A 23,792-nucleotide genomic window follows, 5' to 3' on the forward strand; every position below is an offset into this window, starting at 1 on the left:
GAGAAAATCGAGGAATACGGAGCGGTGGCCGGACTCAAACTGAACAAAAAGAAAACCATGATATTGACAAAAAACATCTCTAAACCAAAACAAGAAGAACTGACCAGGAAGACAGGGATTCCAGTAACTTCCAAAATCAAATATTTGGGGATACAGATCACGGCAAAGAACTCACAACTTTTACAGAACAATTACGAAACTAAATGGAAAAAAATTAGGGAAGAAATGAAGAGATGGAGGAACTTAGATCTATCGCTGCTAGGGAGGATCGCAGCCGTAAAAATGAATATCCTCCCTCAAATGACATACCTCTTTCAAAATTTACCAGTAATAAGAACAAACAAACTATTTAAGACCTGGAAAAAAGACCTTTTACAATACATCTGGAAGGGACGGAAACCAAGAATTAAATTCACAAACTTGATTGATCGAAAGAGAAGAGGTGGATTCGGTTTTCCGGACTTCCAACTATACTATGAGGCGTGTTGTCTGACTTGGATCAAGGACTGGATCCGATTAGACAAGACCAAAATTCTCACATTGGAGGGGTTTGATCTAAGATCTGGGTGGCACTCCTATCTTTGGTACTCGAAGGTTAAAATTGAAAAAAATTTCAAAAACCACTTCGTAAGATCTGCTTTGATAAAAATATGGGCCAAGTACAAAGATAGACTATATCCAAAAACCCTGATGTGGCTCTCTCCCTTGGAGGCCCAGCAGAGAAGACTACTTGGGGGGGTATGCTGGCCCAAATACAGAGAGATCTTGAAGAAAACTAACGGCACTTTCACCCTGAAACCGCAAGAAGAAATTTCATCATCTTTCAATAACATATCCTGGTTTCAATATGCACAGCTGAATGAATATTTCAAGAAAGATAAAGATTTAGGGTTCTGCGAAAAGGACAAATTCTGGGAAACCATAGTAAGACGAGATAGGAAAAATATTACAAACACCTATTTAATCCTGTTGGATTGGGCAACGGAAAAGGAAGTTATAAAGGAAAGTATGATAAAATGGGCTGCCAACATCGGAAGATCTATAAACTATGACGAATGGGAACAACTATGGAACAACAAGATGAAGTACATGTATGCTACGGATCTTAAGGAAAACTATTACAAAATGATATATAGATGGCATATAACACCGCACAAGCTCAGCTTAATGTATAATAAAACCTCAAACAAATGTTGGAAGTGTAGATCCCAAGTAGGAACTTTTTACCACCTTTGGTGGACTTGTCCAATAGCTCAAGACTATTGGAAAAAAATTAAGGAAACCATCCAGAAGATATTAAATACAAAAATCCAGTTGAAACCGGAATACTTCCTGCTGGGAATCACAGATAGCGACATCAACCTTGACTCAAACCAAGACATACTCTTCAGCTACTGTTCAACAGCTGCCAGAATCGTTTACGCCAGGAAATGGAAACAAAAAGATTCCAGCACAATGGAAGACTGGTTATTAAAACTGTGTGACTTAAAAAACATGGACAAGCTAACGTATTACCTAAAAGACTACTCAGGCATCCCAACAAGAAGAACAGACTGGAAACAATTCGAGGACTTTATGAAGAATTACTAAGAACCTTATAGACATTTGGAACCACAAAAGCAATTAAAAACACAATGGAAGAAAGAGGAATGCAAAGAGTAAGAGCCGAGACATAAAACTCAAAGTTAATGATAAGCAAGAAAGACACGGGATACGCCGAAAGGACGTTCGGGAAGTCAACACACCACCCCCTCCTTCCTCCCTCTTTTCCCTTTCCCGTAACCCTCCCACTCCCCCCCCACCCTAGCCACAACCTCCCCTGCCCCACCCTTCCCTCTGCATAATTATTTTTGTAAAACTACAATAAAGATATATATATATAAATAATTGTAACTCTTATTCTTATTATTATATTTATTACCTGGCTTTTCTGAAGGCTTGAGATGGGGTACAATAAAGTCAAAACAGATAAACATAAAATACATAAAAATACATAGATAAAAACACACCATTGTAAAAGAAAGAGTAAACTAATAGTTTCCTTTTCTCTAAGTTTCATGTACCAAGGTTTGCAAAGCCTATGAGATTGCTTTCTGTGTTGCTCATGTTGCCTAGTTTCATGGATTTCTCTTGACTCTTTGTTCTTGTTTTTCTTTGTAGCTGGGGGACTAAATTGGATTTTGAACTTTTACTTTCGATTACTTTTTATTGCTTTGGTGACATATATTCTTCAACATAGTGCTTGCTGATTTTACTAAGCTGGTGTGGTATTTAAGGTCAGAGGTGATCCGGCTCTGGAGTACAACAGTTGTACACTTCTAATACCCCCTCGATGGATTGTCACCTTGTTGTGGTGAGGGGACTTGCATGTTTCAATGAACCTGCAGGCATAGCCATCAGAGTCATGCACTTTGGATGTGTGTGTGTGTGTGTGGGGGGGGGGGGGGTGGCGGCTGGGAGGTTCCAGGCTGAGCACAATCTGAAGACCACAATGGTGGATCAGATGGAAGATAACATGGTACATGATACAATGGCTAGGAAGGCAGAAAATGACTTCAACAGATAGAGAAGCCACCATCGTCATGTTAACTACGTCACTGACTGGGACCCTCACTCTGTGAAGACTGTGTGTTCATCAGCTATGCACCAAACTCCACACATTCAAAAAACTCATGCATAGATGTCTTCCAAGAACTTGGAGGGATATCATACTCAGACAATGAGGGGTTGCCTAAGTATACATCTAAAAAGTTCATTTGTATGTTTTATTTTGTCCCTTTCTTGAAAATTTTAGCTAAAAATCATTTCAATTTTGCAGATAATTTTACCTTCCCCCTTGAAAACCAATTGAGGAAAATTAACTATGCCTGCCTCCATAGGCATTTTTAATCATACATTAGATATAGAAAAATACTTTATTGAATCACATTTACCTAGCTCTAAAAACTTAATTAATCTAAATATTTCAACTGATTTTATAAGATGATTAATGTTATGAGTGTGCTTTCATATTGAGTAATGTTTTACTCAATATGCAAGCACACTAGGGATGTCATTAACTTTCATTTTAGCTTTGATAACTAATATATCCAGTCAGTGGGCTTTCATCTTAAGAGTGGATCAAAATGCTGACTTGATAGCCAATATCCCATAGTCTTTTAGTGTAGCAGAAGTGTACATTAGTATAGTTATGCTCAAGCAATTTTCCAATGGGTAGCAAGGCCAAAGCAAGCTTAGAGGTTGCACAATGAATGGGTTTCTGCCCATTATTAGAAATTCTCTAACCTTCCAATAGTTTGCTATGTATGTGTGCTTATGCAATGACTGGCTGCACTGGAAACTATACTTACACTATCTTTGAAGGAGCATAATAACTATTTTGGTGCTAGTGTAATTCATTCAGCATCATTTTGGCCTACAATGACAAAATCTGCTGTCTTGAAAACAAATATCCTTCTGTTTTATTTCTTTCTTTTTGTTCCCCCCTTAACCTATCATTGCCTTGGTTAACATAGACCCATGAAGAAAATTTGGCTCTTTCATTGTTCTAATGAAAGTCGTGGGATCTTATCACATGCAACTGTGTTTTGCCAGGAAGCATGGCAAAAGGGCAGGGGTGCGGGGCTAATCTAGTACAGTGATGCTTTCCTCATCACATGGGGAAGTGTTGCCCAACCAGAGCAGAATTGCGCTGGCTCCATTGGAGCCAGCACAACACAGAAACCTACCCGTGTTGACAATGAAGGGTCGCAGGATGCTTCCACACCAGTTAGGGGTGGGGCCTTTGCCAGATGTTGAGAGACGTTGTGTGATGGGCTGCATGCCCATCTGTTCCTCAACTGATGGGCAAGCATCCTAAGATGCTCAAAATTGGTAGGTGTGATGAGGTCCATCGTGTACTATGGATTTTGAACTCCCCTGGTATGTAGTGGAAGAAAGCTGAATAAAGTGGGAGAGTACAGCAAGATAAATATGATCAAATAAACAATTCTTTCTCTAGCTGGTATGTGACCAGACATGCATAAATATATATAATTGCATATACTAATGGCTTACTGAATGACTGAAAATGTTTGGTGAACTCATAAATTCAAATTATCTATAAGTTTAAGTTGGCTGCCGCTGACTTCTGCACATGGTTGGTGACAAACAGCTCTTCAACATGAGTTTTTGTCATTGAAATGAGCACATAGTTCATGAGATATATTTATGCAAGAAAAAAATCCATCATGAAAGTATTTGGGAACAGTTAAAATATTAACTGATTAATGGTGCATTTATTCAGCTCAAAGAAATTAGGCATAGAGTTATATTTTCCTCCTGCAAAGAGCACCAAGATGATTACAAAATATTTTCCAGTTTCATATTTATTTTATTTAGGCTATGCTTTTAATGCTGTTTTAAGACATATTTTATTAGATTAAATAGACTTACAGTGTGGTATAAAAACTCCTAAATAATGAAACAAGTGGCCTTTTTCAAAAACATTGAGCAGACTTGTCGATATACAGAAGCTTTGGAGACATTAACTCTTCCTGGTAATGTAGTCAAAGTTATTTGAAACAGCATTATACACTTAGTGTAAACTGAATTATATGAGTCTACCACACTTATGATATAATATAATGCGGTTTCAAACTGTACTATATGGCAGTGTAGATGCGGCCTATGTCTGTTATGGAGACCTGTTGTCCAGTCACAATACCCACACCCCAAAGATTTATAGTTCATCAAGGCCTCTGCAATAAATATATGATCTCACAAGGTTGAGGTACTTCAGTGGGAACACCTAACCCCTGAGGCAGTCTTCTTAATGGCTTGCCGGCCTGCACAGTCATTGCTGGAGGACCATTCCAGAGGCACTCCCTCCTGAGTCCTAGAACTCTACAAGAGAAAGTAGAAAACCCTGGTCCATCCCCAAGGAGGGGGGGAATCCCAAGCAGCCACCAAGCATCAGAACCTAGAGAAGTTGCCAAAGATGTCACCCTTCACCCAAAAATTGAGGGTGCCAAGGTGAACACCAACAATGTTCTCCCGCCAGTTCCTGCCAATGGAAACCTATATAACAAAATCACCCAAATAAACTCCTTGCTCCAACATACACAATGTGAGGTAGGCAACCCCCTCCCCCTTTTTAGGGAGGGAAAGCTTTCTATCCAGCCTCTCGGGTGACCAGCATTCACTCATATTGTCCCAAGGGTGGGCGGGTAAGTCACTGAATGCATGTCTGAGGCAGCAGGGAAGGGCTGGCTGCTTTGACTTTTGCCTAGGCCCCTTCAATGCACTGAAACTGCTGGGAACATTAGTCTCGTGAGTACAGGGGTCTCAATTGCTTGACCCCAACCAAATCTTGTCTCCCCCCCCCCTTTTTTTTTTTTGCTGGCAAGGCATATGTTGATTTGTTAAACCTCTTTATTAACAGACAAGTCTTTGATTACCCAAAATCAGCACGTTTGTCCCTTGAGTCTTGTACTTTGTTTCCTAACATTCATATTTTTGTTCGGCAAGGAACTGGACATTTGAGCTCATCAAAAGCCCTTCAACATATCTTTACCCCAGACTGTGCCCTCCCAGGGGGCATCTATGTAACTGATTGGTCCTTGGATGCCATTCTGTTTCCCAGCCAGCCCTGGTATAGATCCTAGCCTGGCTTTTTTCAATAATTCAAGGGAAGGAGCAGGAAGCTGCATAGATGTCAGAACTGTATAAGATGTCTTGTATTTCTCTGTATGTTTTAAGTCTTGTGCCTTTTGAAGCATCTTGTTTGTACTTCTATCAATGTTTGCCAAATTGTATTAAACCTTAGTGGCTTGTTTTTATGTCCTGACCCTTGCAGTTTAGCATATGCTCACCAGGCGCAGACTCTCTAAACGCAGTTTTAAGAAACTACTACAGAACCACATCAATTCTCTCATAATGCACTATACCTGCAGGCAGGGTAGAAATGTATATTCATTGTACACTGGTTTCAAGATGCAGCATTATTGAAGCTTGGAAAGCTTTGCAACACAGCCTCACATTCTGCTTCCACAGCAAATCTAACTGATATTGTCTTTTAGATGATCTTCAAGAATCAAAGGCAAGGAAATACTCAACACACTTGTTCAGGCACCTCCAGGTGTTTTGGACTTCAACTCCCAGAATTACTAACAGTTGGTAAGCTGGCTAGGATTTCTGGAAGTTAAAGTCCAAAAAACGTGGAGGGTCGAAGTTTATCCAAACCTGCTTTTGCTGCACTACGAACCACAATGCATTATTCCTAGCTCCTGAAGTCTGCTGATCTCACAATGAAGACTTCATAGAAGATAGATATACATTGCAACCCATGAAGAAACCATGGATACCAGTGAACCCCACTGAAATGAATAATTTCTGAATAATGTTACCATACAATCACTCTGGAAGACCTAGAAAATTTCTAAAGAGGACACATTTTGTCAGATGCCAATAGGGAAAACTGCAGATTTGGGATCATATTGTACATATCGTAACATTATTTAATCTGGATATGTGGTGTCACATATGATTCAGAGATACAAACAAACTATCTAGCGTGTGTTTACCAACTCTAACGTTTAAACAAAAATCACCTTTTAGTTTTTAAATGGTCTATATTTACATCCAAGTTATATTTAATTGCATTTGTAAGCCACATTAGATCCAATTTATGGGAGATACGCTGGTATTAAACTGAATCAATAAATGAATGACAATGATTCATCAAGAGTAAATGTATTTTTGCAGTCTTGTGTTCTTATAAAGGGAAGTCATGTTCAATCCATATCATAAAAACTTTGGCAATTACCAACAGGATATTGTTTCAAGGACCTTATCACATTGGTCTTAGGTCTCCATTTCCGAGACTCTTTAAACACAATTCTGAACAGGTCCTATCACATGACATTTGCCCCATTCTGTCAACAATCCATTGGAATCCATCTACAAAATGTTGCAGTAATGGAGTAATTCCACATGATGTTCTAATGTTTTTTAAAATTGTCTACCAATTTGTACATTCTTTGGGTGATGTTTTTATATGTGACCAGTATGCATTCTGTCAGCTAAAATCTTGCAAGAACGGGAGTTTAAGACTTCTAGGCTGCATCACTGCAGAATATTAGGTGAAAAAAAGCATTTAAATGGATTGGGAAGAGACAGCGTTCCATGGTATGATGAGTCAAAGCAAAATATTTCCAATACGTAAGTGTCATAGTAATTGGGTATGATGGGGAGAGTATGCATCCTGTGTCAATACAGTATGCATTCAGTCCTAAAAAAGATGAGATGCATATTGATATAAATTGATTATATTCCAATGTGTTAAGGTCCTCAGAGAAGCCCACCCACTCTTTTCCCCATCTTTTCTCTGATCATGGTTGTGCTTTGACACCAAGAGCAATTTCACATGCCTAGTCACACCTACAATTGCATTGTCGAAGGCTTTCATGGCCAGAATCATAGGGTTTTTTGGGCTATATGGCCATGGTCTCGAGGCATTCTCTCCTGAAGTTTCGCCTGCATCTATGGCAAGCATCCTCAGAGGTAGTGAGGTCTGTTGGAACTAGGAAAAAGGGTTTATATTAGGCCTGGGTAACAACGGAAAAAATTGTTTCTAAAATTGATTCGTTTTTTGGGGGGTTTTGTGTTTCGATATTTAAAAGAATTCCGAAATTTTTCTTTTAAAAAGTTCGATATTTACGAAATTTCGTAAATGTAAAAAAATTACGAAACATTAATGAAACAAATACGAAACAATAACGAATCGATTCGTTAATGGCGGATGCGACCGCGCAATACGCTAAAAAATCTCCAAATGGGACAGGGGGAACTTCTGAAGCTTTCCTCTCCCTCTGTTGTTGACTGTTGGTGTGATATTATAATTTTTTTTCACTAATTAAACAAAAAACAACTATAAAACTTGCCCCAGACATGCGGAAATAATAAAGAAGCGACCTCAAACCGATAACGAAACAAATACATAACGAATCCGAAGCATTTACGAAACGAATTTAAAAATTCGTTTCGTTTTTAAGTTGCTCCAGAATGGTTCGTTATCACTTCTTTATAAAAAATAACAAATTTTTAATGAATTACGAATTAACGAAACGAAACTACCCAGCCCTAGTTTATATATCTGTGGAATGACCAGGGTGAGACAAAGGACTCTTGTCTGCTGGAGCTAGGTGTCCATCACCAAGACCTACAATTGTTGGTGATGATAACTGCCATCCTCATCCCTCACCACCTATGTTCAGGAAAAAGAGGATAGTCTTGTAAACAGCAGGAACCAGAACTGAAAAAGCACCAGCCAAACTGTTTATATATGACCAAAATGTGGGGAAACTCCAGAACATTACCCAACATTAAGTAATATGAGGCAAGGCCTTCTTTGGAATCTAAAGTGAATAAGCGCTGTGTATCATGTGGATGCTACAAAGTCCATTCATACACACCCTTCATTTGGCCATCCAGGGAGAAATTGTGAAACTACATTGCTTTGAACAGTAGATTTTCTTCTTCCCCTCACCCAAGGGTTTAACAGCCTTCTGGATCAAGTTCTGGAAATGCTTGTGGTGCTGCAAGAGAGAAAGATCAACACTCTCTCTGCATTTCAGTTCCAAAGCTGTGGAATGCAAAACTTCCTGAAATAAAAGAAGTCTTTACTTTCAGTAGAAAGAGAGCAGGGGGAGGGCCAACTGGAACTCTCTAGAATGGAAATTCCATAATTTGGGATCATGTACTGAGAAGGCTCATAAGAAACACAAATCCTTTCCATCCTAGGAATAGCTTATATCTATTATGTTTGGGCAGTGCTGATTATGGAGGAATGTATTCATTTCATTTTTTGACAAGCACCCACTTACCCAAAGAGGCATAATTTCTGGAAAGAAGCATTAACATATTTCTTGCAAACAGCATAATTTGGGATTACAACAGAACAATACCGATGTAACTGAGAGTCTCACATATTTTAGTTCTCTAGCTTGTCACGAGATGTCCTTCTGTTTTGTTTTTGTTTTTTGCTTCATGTATCTTAACTTTTTTCTGCAAAATTTCTACTCACATAACTGTAAAAATCAGTAAATTGACATTTGCTCTTCTGCTGCCTTCTTTTGTCTGACTGCATTCAGTCTTGTTCTCTCTGTTGTGTTGTTTCTTTCTTGTTGTTCTTGTTGTCATCTGTACACAAATCTTTAGCCCAATTTTCATGCATCAAAGTCAGTGTAATCCTTGAAAAGCATCTTTTGCAGTGTTGTACATTGTCATAACTGCCTGACAGTGATTGTAGCATTTCCTACACATTGACAGTCTGACTACTTCAGACTTGAATGCTTTTCTAGATATTTTTAATGGACAGAATTTTGCCATTGTTTTATATCAGATTTAATATTTTCTCTTATATATTCTTCACTTTCTACAATAATATTAATAATTCTTTTCAAAGGCAATTTAAGTTAATTTAGCTCTATTTCATTGTCTGTGGATTGTACAATAAAGTGATGGTGTCAAGAGTTAACCGTGATGACATTCAATCTTTCTTCATACCAGCAAAACAGGTTTGAATGACAGTGATTGCTATACAATGTTTTTTTCATTCCCCATCTCCTTTGCAAATTATCAGTGTCTTGCCTTATTAATTTTGCTTATTCAGCTCTGTGGGAGAATCCAAACAAAGCAAGGATGGGTGAAATTTTATGCCAGGTAATTGTTAAAATCTTAATTCACTACTCTTTGCAAAAACTGAATGTGGGATGAAGCAAAGAGCAATGCAAAGACCCATTGCTCTTTGCTTTATATACTGCTGATAAGGGGTTTTCGATCTTCATTTGTATGGTGGAGACAAATCAGGGAATGTATACTTAGATGAGAAACTATAAAGTATTTTGGAGGCATTAGATTTTGGGGGTATACCTATCTCTATTCTTTGTATGTTATTTCTGCTTTTGGTTCCAAAAATTTCATCTTAATTTCATCTTAATCTTAATTATTTGGTGTACACCTGTACATTTTTTAAAGAAAAGAAATTGTACATATGTGCCCTCAATTTAGAAAAGAAACAAAACAGAAGCATTTATTAAATCCTAGCTTGAACCCAGATTTATTTAATTTAATTGATAGTCTTAACTGGTAGAAGTTGAAGATATGGACTGTAGTACCAAGATATGTTATGGTACTATGAGGGTTATTAGGAAAGTAGGATAGTATTGCTGAAAATTGTATCTGTCTGGGTCCATTAAGAAGCAGATGCCATCACTTGCCAAGTGATATAAATAGATATATACAGCTGATCTAAACTAGAAATGGGTTATGCAGGCAATGCTCCAATTGATGTGTGTGTATATTAGGGATGTGCACAGATCCATTTTTCAAACCGGGCTCTGGATGATTCAGCATCCAAATTTGGGCAGCTCCCAAAAAGAATGGATCAGGGTCAGCTGAAAACCAGACATTGAAAACAGCACAGGGTTTACTCAAATTGCTCACCCCTAGTGCATATAGCCTGATGCCCTTTCTATTTTGAATTCCTGCATTTCATTCTGATGTATATTCAATTTTAAAAGTAACAAAATAATAAAGAAAAATATCATACTAATAGAGCATGGGAACATTTCATGGGTGATCTGTGAATACTTTGTGAGACTTGAATTCTATTGCAGTTCATGTAAGAATAATCAAATCAATGAGATTTGCACAACTGCACTTATACCATTCAATAGTTGATTCCTTGGATTTACTCTCTCTGAAACAGATAGTAGGAGCAGAATATTTCACATTTTGCCACAGCCTACAAATTTACTTAGGGCAATCATTCATTTTATGGGACTTATTACTGTTTCTGGGAATTTATCATGACCTAAAGCAACAAGTGAGTGAAATGCCATGTCATATTTTGTTATGTTGCTTCAGTCTCTGACTCCATCGTCTTTATTTTAACTATATACTAAATACACATTTCCTTATAATGAACTCAGTCTGTCCTGGTGTGATTGGTAAACTCAGATGGCAGTGAATACAGATCGATATGATACCGGAGTTTGCTCTGCAGCTATGGAACAGTGATTCCAGCTCCAATCAACAAGCCTTTCCATTTCACTGTTAAATGAAGCCTAGTGAAAAAGTAAATGCCAGCATTGATAATGTAATTTAATCAAATGCCATAGAAGAATACAGCAAAGGGTGATGTTGACAGAACCTAGATAGAAATTAAATTCACTCACAATGGAATCTTGGAAATGTCTTTAGTGCTAGCTAGGTTACTACTATACAGTAAAGTTATGAATGAAGTAAAAGAAGGAAACTTCTCAGTTCAATACCCCCTAAGCCCCATCCCCTCAACTCCCAAAAGTTCCTCTGTCAAGCCTCCAAGTCTTCCAGTCTGAGCTGGTTTGTGTTATTAGGCTCTTTCCCATGAAGGGACCCAGATGTTTTCATTCTGATTTTATTCCTCAATCTTGACTGCAATCTCATGGTATGGAGGTGTTCTGATGACGAACAAATCAGATATGAGTCCATGACACATAGTAAGGTTTAAAATAACTTGATCTTATGCCCTACACAAAAGGAAGAATTCATGGCAACAACTGAATAGTTACTGAAGATTAAATCATGATTGGTCATTTATCAGCAATGGGAAATTCTAGTTTATACTGGAACTGTGCAAAATTTCAGATCGGACTCATAAGTCATAATAATGTTGGGAAAAATTCATACAAATGACTTGACTTCTGAACCCAAATTTGAGGCCTCCTGAACCCAGAAAGAATAAAACAGGCACCCCTCTACATTCCTGAAATGTTTGGAAATATTATTAGTATTCTGACCATTTGTTTTACAAGCACAAGCAATCTCTCCATGGTGGGGGTGATGGGGCTGAGTGGCAAGTAGTCTGCTTTATTCTAGACAAAGGAACCCAGCCAATCAATAACATCCAAACTAGAAATTGAGAATATGGAGAATCAGAGAGGACATAAATATTCCCCCATGAAGTTCACATGCTCCTTCTCAGCCAATCACAGGACTGCTTTTCCTCTCCATTTTCCTCCCCTCTTATGGCACTGTTTTGGACTTCAAGTCCCAGAAATCTCTGTTGTAGTTTTTTTTAAAGAAATTGTATTAGTAAAAAAAAGTTTAACTTTTCCCCAAAATCAGTGGATGTGCAGAAACAGAAGAACGGCATTCCCCATGTTCAACATCTACACAAATGATCAGCCACTGTCAGAAGGGACAGAGAGCTTCATCTATGCTGATGATTGTGCCATTACTGCTCAAGCAGGGAGCTTTGAGATGGTTGAACAGAAGCTCTCCGAAGCTCGAGGTGCTCTCACTGCCTATTACAGGGAAAACCAGCTGATCCCTAATCCATCTAAAACACAGACATGTGCCTTTCACCTTAAGAACAGACAAGCATCCCAAGCTCTGAGGATCACCTGGGAAGGAATCCCACTGGAGCATTGCAGCGCACCCAAATACCGTGCTCTGACCTACAAGAAGCACTGCCTGAACATCAAGCAAAAAGTGGCATGATAAATAAATAAATAGCACAGAATTTTCGTTAAGCCAATAGTCTACATTTTCCCCATTTATCTAATTCTGAGTTTTCATAGAACCATAGAATCAAAGAGTTAGAAGAGACCTCATGGACCATCCCGTCCAACCCCCTGCCAAGAAGCAGGAATATTGCATTCAAATTGCCCCTGACAGATGGCCATCCAGTCTCTGTTTAAAAGCTTCCAAAGAAGGAGCCTCCACCACACTCCAGGGCAGAGAGTTCCACTTCTGAACAGCTCTCACAGTCAGGAAGTTCTTCCTCATGTTCAGATGGAATCTCCTCTCTTGTAGTTTGAACCCATTGTTCCTTGTCCTAATATCCATGGAAGCAGTAAACAAGCTTGCTCCCTCCTCCCTGTGGCTTCCTCTCACATATTTATACATGGCTATTATATCTCCTCTCAGCCTTCTCTTCTTCAGGCTAAACATGCCCAGCTCCTTAAGCCGCTCCTCATAGGGCTTGTTCTCCAGACCCTTGATCATTTTAGTCACCCTCCTCTGGACACATTACAGCTTGTCAATATCTCTCTTGAATTGTGGTGCCCAGAATTGGACACAATATTCCAGATGTGGTCTAACCAAAGCGGAATAGAAGGGTAGCATTACTTCCCTAGATCTAGACACTATGCTCCTATTGATGCAGGCCAAAATCCCATTGGCTTTTTTTGCCACCACATCACATTGTTGGCTCATGTTTAACTTGTTTAACTGCTCTTGAGCCAGATGTTATTTTAGTAGTACATAATTTCTTTTCAAATTCCAATTTTGTAGTAGATTTGTACATAGATGGGACTCTCCCCACCAACGAAGTTGGTGGGGAGAGCGATTTGCCCCTCCCCCTGAATAAAAGAATAATGGTAGGTTCCATGCAACCTCCTGGAAGGGGGGTGGGGCTGGCTGAGCATTACAGCCAGCCTCCGTCCTCACTTCGAAGAAGTTTTTGAGCCGCCACACCCGCCCACTGACAGTATAGCATTCGGTTGCCCGTTGGAGCCGGGTAGGAATTTTTTCCCCCTCATGTTCTGGGGGGTTTTTTCGCCTACCCTATACTGTTTTTTAGGGGCTAGCTGGGGTGGTCTGGGCTTAATTAGGCTAGCATAAATAGCTCAGGAAAACATGAACACTGAGATATACGCAAGGCACCCCTTAAGGGTGTGGGGGGGGGTCATTGCACAGCAAACACTCACCTAAAGGTCAGCAAATGGGTGAGGGGACATCAATTGGCACAGAAATAAGAGAGGCTGATAGCAATAATTTGGGACAGGCCTCTCCGGACTTTTACATTCAAGTTGCCCGGTTGGGGATCCAGGGCACGCAGACATTACACATTAAATAGCCGAGGACGTTGCCTCGGTTAGCTACCAAGTTCCTAGACACATAGTTTAGTTCAGGTAAAGTTAAATAGGTAACAGTTAATAAAGTTGCCCAAAATTTGAACCCATACTATTGTTGTCTGTCTCGTTATTTCGGGGGTGAAGGGGCAATTGTTTTGGCTGTTTGCTTTTGGCTTCTTCAGATGCCCATAATGGCAAGGGTTCGACTGTCATGTTTTTTTTTTTTTTGACAAAGCAGGACCACATGGGTGCAAGTTGTGGCTTCTTTTGCTCTATTCAGGATCACATGGCACACTGAGAGGCTGCCACATGCTCACACAGGGTTTCCCTGTGAGCCCTGTCTGTTGGGCCAATCAGAATAGAAGAAATAGCATTGACGTCTTCCACAAGCAGTGTCTATTTAATGGAGTGAGCAACTCCACTGCTCTGTTGCTTCCTGGCTCTTGTCGTCACTCGTTTTCAGCTTTAGCTTTTGGTTTGGCTTGGCCTCTCTGTAGTATTGAATCTTTTTGATTTTCCTTTATTGTCCTTTATTTTCTGGATTCTTTATTTAGTGTGTCTGGAAGTTTGAAAGTGCAGGTGGATAGATGCACGGTGTTTGGAGGTGTGCTTTTTTTTTAAGGGTGAATCTGATCTTTGAGTCACCCTTTAGCCTCTACTTCTTTAGCCTTTAGCTTCTTCCCTTATCTCTCCTCCCTCCTCTCTTTCATCAAAGTAGTACTTTTAAAAGATTATTCTTATTAATAATTATAGGAATTCCAGAGAACAGCAAAGCCTCATTCTCAGAAAAACTACCTACCTACCTAAACTTACCACCAATACCTAATAATTTCTGGATTATACAGGAGTGTTTTTCTACTAAGGGGATATGCTGTTTGCTTGCATGTGGATGGTGAGCTGTTGGCCTCTTTCATCCTGATAGTCCTAAAAATGATGGGAAGGGGAGCCCATGAAGCCCCCCCCCTCACATTTTTGCCATTGGGACTGATCTAGCCACATTTTCCGGCTGCAGTCTGAAACCAATTCAGGCACTTGCCCATTTTCAGGAGGCACACAAAAATGGATCTGCAACCCGCCCCCCTCCAATATCTGGATAGCAGAAACAGCTTGAGGTTCAGCCAAAATGCACAAGCCTACTGTCTAGCGTAAATCTTTCAGTTGCCTATATCAGTACCACTGTAGGTCAAATCCTGCATCCATCAATTCCTTTTGAGTTTAAATTTGTATTTTTCATCTTCGTGTATTATTAAATGACTGCAATCAGTCATTCTCTTTTCTTCTTATCTAATTTGTAAAAAGCTCCTTCCATTGAAATTCATAATGGGGTTTCAGGACATAATTTAATTTTATACATTTTTTTTATTATCCTTAGTATGGCTTATCTTAAAAATGGTGATAATAGTCTGCATGTACTTTTGCTTTTTAATAGCATATATAGCCATGCCATCCAAAACATAAATCTTTACAAAAAAAAAATTGAAGAGGAAATTTTATCATTGTCTACAACAATTTTTATTGTAGAAAGCTGTTTACACTATTCTGTCAGGCAATATTTTGTGTATTGTCCTGTTCCCCTTCTTTGCACCAGGAAATAACAATAAGAACCAGTTCGTATAATTCTAGGACAATTTTGAATAAGGTTAAGAATATATTTGTATACTCTTTTAAAACAAGTAAATCTACAAATAAAAAACTCAGATACAAACAACATAGAGATAATGGATTGGGCCATGGAAACAGACATCGAAATTTTAGGCATCTCCTGATCTGTTGTGTTAAACCAGGGTTCAAAGGATATTATTTTATTGATTCTTTATGTCCAACTTTATATAACTTGGATATAAACAAAGCATGCCCCCAAAGCTGGATATTATCCCCTACACAAACAAAAAGCTGGCCTTTTCTTGTGTGGTTGTTTTGAAGTCCTTAACCCAAACCATCTCTTTTTTGCAGAGAAAACAAATCCAAACAAAAGAAAGACAGATCTTTGTAAATCTCCAGGAGTGGAAATCACGTTTTAAATAATTTGCCGATGGCTTATGCACCACTGAACAATGGCTTTTCAATACCAGAAATGTTTTCCAAATATATTTTTGTAGTATTCCAACAGCTTTTGTGGTGCCAGGAGAATCTTATTTTTTGTGAAATTGCCCCCCAGATCTGTTGATATGAATGATAAGAAACATCTATTATTCAACATGTATTTCAGCATTTTAGCTCAGCTCTTGGCCTTTTTAAAGCCCAAATGATAATCTTTCAGCATATTTTCTGCTTGCTCTATTCCAACCCACTAGCATGCTGTGAAAGTGTGTTAATATTGTGAACTTCCTACCTTTATACCCCCATCCCTCCATCGTAGTTGCAGTGTCTACCATTATGGGAAAGACTTTGCTGCTATCACAGCATAAACACATTTGACCTCTTGTTGTTTGAATAGTAGAACAGTGCAACTGGGCTATGTCCCTTACTGGTTAATCACAAATGATCCTATTACTCAAAGAGGCCTGCGGTCAGTCTAGACTTTATTCATCCCAATTTGCCCTTGGCATTTAATGCTTAGGTGAAGGCTTTTCAGGGAGTGAAAAGCTGTACTTCTGCTAATGCAACAGGGAGACATTTTGCTTCTTTGCGGTCTGATTTTCTGATTCATCCCCTAGGAAATAATGTTCATAAAGTCAAAGGTATCAAGGTGTTCAGAGTACTTAGGATTGCAATGTCAGTTATTGTTTTGTCATTCAAGGCTATCCACTGCAAAGAGGACACTGAAGTATGATTTGTTATAGATGTATAGTAGTCTATAAGCCTACATGTGAATCTGTACATTATTTGAAGTATTGCGCATATTGTTCTTGAAAGCCAGGCAATTTTTGGTCCTCTGAATTTCATGGAAAACACTTGAACAGTATTTGTTTTGAAATAAACATGCTTAATGTCAGTTGTAAAATGGCCTTTGCTTATAAGGAGTCAACGAATGAAATAGACACATGATGATTCTTCTTAAAGCATCAATAGTAGAAAGTGAAGGAGGGAAGAAAATGAGGGTAAAAATGAGTATAAGCAAATGCACCTTCATATTTCATTTAGGTTATGAATGAGCTAAAGCATTTACAGAAATTGTAGGTTTTGTAGGATGATGGAATAATATCATATGGTTGTTTTGGCATATAGACAGCAACACCTTTTTATCCTACCCCCCCCCCCCCCCTCCGCGCTGCACTTTCAATTTCAAATGCTTATTAACTGCCTGAAAAAGCTGCTTTAATTTAAGAACACACAAATAATTTTTATGCTTACACAGGTAATAGATTTCAAGTGAATCTACTTAGCTGAGGGTCTGCTTAGCATCAAGTTCTGTACTCTAACATCTTTATTTATCCCAAGATTTTTAAATAGCCATCTTTAGACATCTGAAAGGTTGCTGTATAGAAGATGGAGTAAGTTTGTTTTCTGCTGTTCCAGACATAAATGTGAGCCAATGGATTTAAATTATATGAAAAGATGTTCCATCTAAACTTTACAAAGAACTTATTGAATGCAAGAGCTATTTAATAGTGCAATAGATCGCCTTGGCTTATACTCGAATATATACGGCATATGGCAGTGTAAATTCATATAATGTAGTTCAAAGCAGATAATGTGTATTATCTGCTCTGATAATGTGGATTATATGGCAGTGTAAAAGGGACCCCGGGGTGTTTCCAGACAGTGCCAAAATTCTCAGTTTTAGAACTGAGAAAAAAAACCCCGAACCTGACAGCAAATCTACACACAGACCTGTAGATCCCAGGATATGGTCCCCCACCATCCTCACAGCCTTAAAAAAAAAATCCTCTTATGCGAATATCTTAAATTAAACACAAGCAGATTCACATATGTGCATATGAGGTTCAGCACATAAAGGAGGGATTTTCTTTTTAACAAACAACAATCAGATTTCTCTATTCCTCCTATTGTTAATTCAACCTCTGTTTAAGATTATAAAGTGTAAAATAAAAAGTTTCAGAAAGTTCTAATTGCTTTCCAATTGTGCTTCCCTTGAACCACCTGTGTGTCTGTTTGGCAGCCCAATTGGCTGAACAGCTGTTTTTGGCTTTTAGAAAGAACACGTGCATGGGAGCAGGGGGAGGGAAGAAAAGCATGTGTTTTGCTTGGCTGTTTATTGACTCATGGAATACAATCTAATTCACATATATATAAAAAACAAAAAGTCATCTATTATGTTTACGTTGCATTACTACTTAAATGTAAGTTAAATGAAATGAAAGCTTTACCAGAATGAAGGTAAAATATGCTAGTCATCCCCTCCCAAGTCTTTTTTTTTTTGAGATTGAGAGAGCATACAGTAGCATCAGTTTTTGAAATTCAGTTTCTCATCACTGAAATCTCTTCCCTGAGTCGGTCTGAGTCCCTCTACAGAAGTTTAACCTATTGATCCCTAGGAAATCTCTATGTAGTTTCTGGTATAAAAAAGTGAAAGACCACCTGGATGCAAAGGCCACTTCCTTCCAAATACTGTTTGTTGGTTTAAAAAACTTTAAATTTTGAAATTAACTAAATGAGCATATTGTCTGTGAATTTCATTTTTTCATAATGAAATCATGAACTAAAAAGAAGTGCAGTAGAATGGTGCATGATCATTATGTACTAAATAGCACTGTTACTACATTTAAGTATACATAGCTGTGCTACATAATGGATTCCAGCCAAATTCCTCAAATATCCCACATGCAAGTAAATATCCACTTGGATAAATGGGGCCTTGTTCTACTGTTGATTGAGAAACAGCTGTTTGACATGTCATCATCACCCATGAGTGATCTCCAGTGTGACACACAGAAAAAAGGCCACCATGAAAACTCTTTCTTGCACTGGACATCACTTGCATGGGGATGAGTGAGATCATCAGGCAATCACTTCTTGATCAATAAGAGAATGGGTCCCATCAATTCCACTGGCTGCTTATGGGTAAGTGAGGTTTGAGGGACTTTCCTCTCCTATAAACCAGTGGCTGTATAGTGATCATGAATGTTTAAAAGCTATGAACGCATTATCTTAGGTTAAATGTTAATAATCGACTAACAGAATTCTGGCTGGAGCTTGGATCTTGTGCGCTGTTTTATCCAATTGTTTCCCATATTCAATTTCATCTAACACCAAAATGATAGAAAACAGAACTAACCTCAAAGTTTGAACAGGTACACAGCCTCATTGTTTAAGGCTTTCAAGGTAAAAAAATATATGATTACTACTGAATGGTCTTTTAATGGGAGAATATGCTGTATGTTTACCCCATTGCTATTTTGAGTTTTTGTTGTTGTTCATTCGTTCAGTCGTCTCCGACTCTTCGTGACCTCATGGACCAGCCCACGCCAGAGCTCCCTGTCAGCCGTCACCACCCCCAGCTCCTTCAAGGTCAGTCCAGTCACTTCAAGGATGCCATCCATCCATCTTGCCCTTGGTCGGCCCCTCTTCCTTTTGCCTTCCACTTTCCCCAGCATAATTGTCTTCTCTAGGCTTTCCTGTCTCCTCATGATGTGGCCAAAGTACTTCAACTTTGTCTCTAGTATCCTTCCCTCCAGTGAGCAGCCGGGCTTTATTTCCTGGAGGATGGACTGGTTGGATCTTCTCGCAGTCCAAACATATCTCTGGTTGTACTGGTCCATTTAGTTTTCTTGGCAAGGATACTGGGGTGGTTTGCCATTGCCTTCCCCAGGGATCACGCTTGGTCTGACCTCTCTGCCACGACCGTCCCGTATTGGGTGGCTCTTCACGGTTTAGCTCATGACATCATTGAGGTGCTCAAGCTCCAGTGCCACAACAAGGTGGTGATCCTTTGCTGGAGAGTTTTAATTGAGTTTTTAATTGTTTTAAAATTGTGTTGTTTTTAGATAGGATTGCTTATTTAATTTTTTTAAATTTCTTTTTTCTTTTGTTGCTTTTTTGTCATTATGTGCCTTCAGGTTGGCTCTGACTTATGGCTATCCTATCAAAAAGATTTTCAGTGTGGAATTTGTTCAGAGGAGATTTCCCATTCATTTCCACTCAGACACTTATGTCATACTGATCTGCTTTAATCTGTGCTGTGAGAAAAGTAAATAAATGATGTATATTTACAATTGTTCGCGAAGTGTATTTTATGCTTTGTTATTTATTGTTTGGCACTGAATGGTGCCTGTTAGTAGCCATCCTGAGTCCCTCTTTGGAGGATAGAAGGACGGGATAGAAATGCTAATAATAATAATAATAATAATAATAGAACCTATTCCTAAAAGGTTCCTCATAAAATTAATTCATACTTACCATCATAGCCAGTTGCCATGATACCTTAAATTCAAATTGTGCAATGCCTTTCCTTTGAATGAAAATGAAGAATAAAGCATAATATTAAATATAGAATTGACCTGCTTTGGCTGATTATGTTTTCTTGTTGGAAAAATTATCTTTTTTTCTTTCCGCTGCTAGAGTAGTTATCAATTTTAGGTCTTGTAGGTTTGTAGGATTTCAGTTGCCATAATCCCAGCCAGTTTTGCCAACTGCCAAAAATTCTGGGAACTGAAGACCATAATGCTTGGAGCACCAAAGGTTGGGAACCACTGATCTTGAGAACCTTAACCTTAATTGCTGCACTGTCATTGATGCCTGCCTATCTCTGCCTAATGGAATAGCAACTATACTTCATAAATAGCTCTTTTAATAGAATCATTTATATGTCTAGTAAAATAATTATAGGTTTTCCACATGTACTTCTATGGAGTTTGCTTTTCAAAAGGAAGCCTGTGAAATAATTGATACCATTTATTTTTAGGAAAGGTTTAGCTCTTATCAGAAGATGTGCCTATTTCACTCTGTGCATAGTTAACTTATAGAATTTACCTCCACATGATATGATGATTGTCATGACCTCAGAAGGCTTAAAAAATCAAAGAATTCAAGAGGCTGAAGCCTACTGATAACTGTTTGTCGTTTTAGCTAAATAGAGCCTATTGTTTTCCTTTTTTTTAAAAAAAAATGTTTACTTCTCTGCACACTTCAGCCAGATAAGAACACTGAATAGGAGATCACAAAAAATATTTTAGCTGCCACAAAAGTTGTCTGGCCAGTGATGGGACCGGATAGTTCTTGTGGTCTCTTCCATCTGCATAATTCTATGATTCTAAGGTCACAACTATGCTGAGCATATAGTGGTAATCCAGTTTCTGAATGCAGATTATTTGCTTTAAAATGGATTATATGAGCCTACAGTGCCATATAATCCAGTTTAAAGCAGATCACCTGCATTCAGAAACTAGATTACATAGCAATGTAGATGAAGCCTAAGATACACTCTTAAGGACTAAAAACTGCTGACCATTTAATAAATTTTACTTTTGTTTTGAATTAAAATGCTCAGAAGACACAAAGCACTATATTTCTTACACCCACCACTTCTTTTAAAATGTTAACCACATATAATTTTTAATCTTCAAAGGATTCTAAGAAAGAAATTCCTCCGTACTAATTTCCATGCAACTAAATTTCATCAGATTTAAAATGCACAAAGCTCTGAAGCTTCATTTTTTTGGGAGGGAGGGGGAGATCTCAGAATATCTTTTAGATTTTCCTCTGCACATCCAATGCTTTTTTTTTGTTTGTTTCAATGCAGCTTTGTATGCAGTCTTTCCAGTGGGGTGAGAATAGAGCAGGCATGGGCAAACTTGGATCCTCCAGGTGTTTTGGACATCAACTCCCACAATTCCTAACAGCCCCAGGCACCTTCCTTTTCTCCCTCAGCTGCTTTTGCCTGAGGCTGTTAGGAATTGTGGGAGTTGATGTCCAAAACACCTGAAGGACCCAAGTTTGCCCATGTCTGGAATAGAATGTGAAGAAATCCGCAAGTCATCTGTTTGCATGAGTCTATATTATTAAGTCTATGGGTCCATTGCGGAGGCACCAGAAGTAGGAAGCACAATTAATAAAAATAAACAATTGTTTGGCTGAGGCTGGGGACAAAAATGCGAAGGCATGGCAGAGCCACTGGGACTGAGGTCTTTCCGCCTCCTCTCTTGGATGCAGGATAGTTTTGAAAGTTTAAAAAAGGGTAAATCTAAGGTGCATTCAAACCTAAGATGTACCCTCTAATGTGGAAAAGTGTGTCTTAAAGTTGATGAAGTATGAAATTTAAATATATCAACTCTATAACATCTTCATTGTTAAAAACCACTAACTATGGGAATCCTGGCATCAGTGATAGAATCTTTCATACACTTAACCATCCATGTTGAGGGGATAGCACAGTGGTTCTCCACCTGGGGGTCCCCAGGTGTTTTGGCTTGCAACTTTCAGACATCTCAGCCAGTTTACCAGCTGTTAGTATTTCTGTGGGTTGAAGGATGAAACATCTGGGGACCCACAGGTTGAGAATGACTGGGGTAGCAGAATTTGCATCTTGGTATACTTCTACTTAGAGACAAAGATGAAGTACTTTGGCCGCATCATGAGAAGACAGGAAAGCTTAGAGAAGACAATGATGCTGGGGAAAATAGAAGGGAAAAGAAAGAAGGGCCGACCAAGGGCAAGATGGATGGATAGTATCCTTGAAGTGACTGGCTTGACTCTGAAGGAGCTGGGTGTGGTGACGGGCGACGAGGAGCCCTGGCATGGGCTGGTCCATGAGGTCACAAAGAGTCGAAAGCGACTGAATGAATAAACAACAATACTTCTATTATAGATAGATTCTTGACTGTGTCGATAGCTCCTTACATGTATACAAATGAACATGTAAGGAGCATTATAGCTATGCCAGAGAACATGCACATTATAAAGACAAATTTTCAGCCACTTTGTTGCTCCTACAGGATTCATTCAGTGAGTCTGTATTGGTTTAGAAATTTTGCCTTGTCATGAATATACACTTCCACAAATCATGTTTCAGACTCTTTCTGTATTGATGGAAAGCCATCAGTTGCTGCATTGACAAAAAGTGTTTCTCAATTTGAATATGGGACTCTGATAGCATAGTATAGTTGCACTAAACGTCCTCATGCTATCTGGTGGTTAATATGCATCCCATCCTATGTATAGATTTATAAATATTAAGTGGCCAATTTTGCTGGGGATTTGTGCAAAACTATAATGTTTTCCAAGCTCTGCTGTTGTTTAAGTAAACCAATCTAAAAGGATCAGGAATGATGAAAGCTACAGCATCCCACACTAAATGAATAAAGAAAATTGGGAGCTTAATATCTTTTGAAAGTGTTTTGAAAAATATCAAAGAAATTTCATCAGCTAAACATCAACTTAACATGATTATGTCTTTTCATTACAAAAAGAATGCTGATGTTTAGTAGATTCTATTGATCACTGCTATTCTTTCTTGCACTGTGAATATGCTCTCAAAGGACACTTGTTTTGCATTTTAGTGAAATTTTAAGTCATTAATTGGGCACAAGCAGAATCCATGGAAGAGTTTATGTCGCTAATTCCATTGGAAGGGATTATGTCACTAATTCCATTTGTATACTTGCTAGCAATAAAGATTTATGTAAAATGTATGTGATGATGTCAGATGCTGCTTTTTGGTATATCCTTGCAATTCCCTGCTTTTCTTGGCTGTTTTATCATACTCTTGGAATTTTTCACTTACATATAGTCACTGGTCTACAGTTCTGAATTTTTAAAAACAAAACACTGACTGAATTCTTGATAATAATATTCTATATTGATGGCACCATAGAATTTCATTTGGATCCACTGCTGAAGTATTTCAGAAGAAACCCTGTGTGATATTGATTATCTTCTCCGGAAGGGTCTCATAAAATGAAAAATAAATAAACATTGACATGTGTAGAAATCTTTGATGAATGAAGGCTTTCTTGTCAACTCTCTGTGAAGATATAAGGGAACTGGAAATGTTAAAAGTATGCAGAAGAC

Source organism: Anolis sagrei, chromosome 5 (assembly GCF_037176765.1).
Source record: "Anolis sagrei isolate rAnoSag1 chromosome 5, rAnoSag1.mat, whole genome shotgun sequence".
NCBI classification, from domain to species: domain Eukaryota; kingdom Metazoa; phylum Chordata; class Lepidosauria; order Squamata; family Dactyloidae; genus Anolis; species Anolis sagrei.